Source organism: Argentina silus (genome assembly GCF_951799395.1).
Source record: "Argentina silus genome assembly, contig: scaffold_462, whole genome shotgun sequence".
Lineage (NCBI taxonomy): Eukaryota > Metazoa > Chordata > Actinopteri > Argentiniformes > Argentinidae > Argentina > Argentina silus.
Genome location: NW_028152913.1, coordinates 5,096 through 7,500, shown reverse-complemented (window position 1 = coordinate 7,500; position 2,405 = coordinate 5,096). Strand labels below are relative to the sequence as shown.

At 49.5% G+C, this 2,405-nt stretch overlaps 1 pseudogene across 1 annotated transcript in view; it reads right to left on the bottom strand.

Annotated features, from left to right (window-relative positions):
- The window catches only part of LOC310824539 (protein sprouty homolog 1-like), a 4,314-nt pseudogene extending 2,211 nt beyond the window's left edge, over positions 1–2,103 (bottom strand). Inside the window, exon 1 of the transcript XR_014555102.1 lies at positions 1,523–2,103. The product of XR_014555102.1 is annotated as a protein sprouty homolog 1-like (transcript). The remainder of the gene's footprint in view (positions 1–1,522) is intronic.
- Positions 2,104–2,405: the final 302 nt, after the last annotated feature.

Below are 2,405 nucleotides of genomic sequence, written 5' to 3'. Positions count from 1 at the left end.
TTAACGAGACTTTTTGTAGCTTGGTCAATACGCACACATCCCTGTCTTCCTCTCCTCCTCTCCTTCCCTGCTCATTTCCATGTGTATGGCTCGTTAACATGTAAATGCGTCCGGGGACAGATCCAACACCGAGCAGAAAGCCCTCACTTAGTATTCATCCATCACGACCCACAGACGGGCCGAAGGAAACGTGTTGACAAAGATCTCCGAGAGAAACTCAGGTCACGATTAAAACACAAACCCGACGATTTACTTCAGGTTAACGTGATTAGAAACGATGTTATCGTTTTCCTATCTGCTGATAAACACGGCACGGCAGCTCACACTCCTAATTAACACCGACAACGCGAATTAAACCGTTATTTTTATACCATGTAAACAAGTCTGAGAGGCGAGGCCGTCTGATCGGTAAACACCTCACTGGAACGGCCTAATCGGTAAACAAACACCTTATAAAATCGATGCAATTTCTCTACAGATGGAAATGTTGGTGTTAATGTAACAGCCTGTTATAGACACGGTCCTGGGAGGTTGTGTGATTAATGATTTATTAACTGAGCTTAATGAAAGCCTGCAGCAGCTCGCCTCGGACGGAGGCCCGCAGGTCCGGCTGCCGGACGTAAAGACGGTATTTACGGTGAAGAGGTTGACTATGAAAAGAAGGAGATCTGCGTTCTCTTTTCTTCTCGTCTATCTCTCTTTAGAGACGTAATCAAATGCCATCCGGTCGAGCGGCCCCAGCGCCGCCCCGCGTGACAGAACCCCCGGAGAAGATCAATCAACACATCTAAGGATGAATAGAGGAGAGGAAAGAGAGGAGAGGAGAGGAGAGGAGAGGAGAGGAGAGGAGAGGAAAGAGAGGAGAGGAGAGGAGAGGAGAGGAGGAAGGAGAAAAAAACTTATGAATGAAAACAATTCGGATGGGGGAGGGGTGTTTGTTAGTTGCGCGTGAGAGAGACACACACACACATACACAGAGAGAGAGAGAGAGAGAGAGAGACAGACACACACACAGAGAGAGAGAGAGAGAGACACACACACACACACACACACACACACACACACACACACACACACACACAGGGAGAGAGAGAGAGACACACACACACACACACACAGGGAGAGAGAGAGAGAGAGACACACAGAGAGAGAGAGAGAGATCCACTGACAATTAAACTCCGAACGTTTGGAAGTCCTTACGGGGAAAGAGGGGCCTATGTGCGGCCAAACGCACACAGGACAAGACGCCAACTCTCCACATTTAACCACCAGCTGCAGGTTGTAATGGCCACTATAGCACCACAGAGAACCCTAAGATCGCACTGCTGCTCCCACAGCAGGGCTGCTATAGCCCCGTACTAACCATGAACCTTGAGCCTAATTTATGCGTTATTTCTTAGTATCCGTGGTGGGTTTAGGTGTGAAATGTGACTTTCTATCCAGTCAACATTTGGCAGTCAGGAGACCTATGTCCAAACATGACCTTTCAAACGTGTTTCACGCATTTCGGGGAGATACGAACCTCTATGCAACCATCCATGACGTCGAATCCATCAACCGATCAACCGATCAACACAAACTCCATCCGAGGAAACTGTTGAAAACGGTACTTTAATCAACTCCTAACGTTCATAACCGACGCGTTTAATCCAAAGACAGACTCTGGTGTCCTCTTTTGTTATTCCTGTGAAACGTTTCATGCATTAATACAGCAAATGTGTTCCAGAAATGATAAATCCACGTTTGAAGCTTCTTGGTGGAATATTAATATCAGGCACCAATAACCGTTGCGCAGTTGAGACGGATCCCGAGTCAGACGGATCCGGTTAGTCCTTAACGGAGAGGCAGCTACGGTCAAACAAAAACAGGTTTCTTTAGAGCACAACAGCGATATGCAGACAAATAACCATATATCCAAGAGTCTCCCGTGTCCGTGGGGTTCGTGGAAGGGAAAACAAAAGTGTGTGTTTTGCAGAGCGCAACGTCAGAAAGCTCCTGGCCTGTGTCTCTCCCGGTCGTATCGGTGTCTCTCCCGGGCCGTATCGAAGTGTCCGTGTCTGTGCGTCCGTGTGTCGGTGTCTCGGTACTACCGTCCACCCCGCAGGAGCGTCTCTGGATGAATGGACCGCAGGGCTCCGGGTTGGTCGCGAGGCCGCCTCCCATTGGCCCTCCGCGCGGCTGAAAAAGGATACATCGCATCCGCTCCTGATCCATTGGGCAGATGTGAAGGCCGCGCGGCGGAGATGCGTGCCGCCGTTAAGGTGGAACGGTTAAACCGCGGCGCACGAGAGAGGAAAAGTCACTTCCGTTCTTGTGGTCGTCAAGTCAAGTCAAGTCTCGTTTATTTGTCATTCTGAACAAACCGACCAAACGCCCGAGGCGGAGCAGCTCGAAAACATTCACAG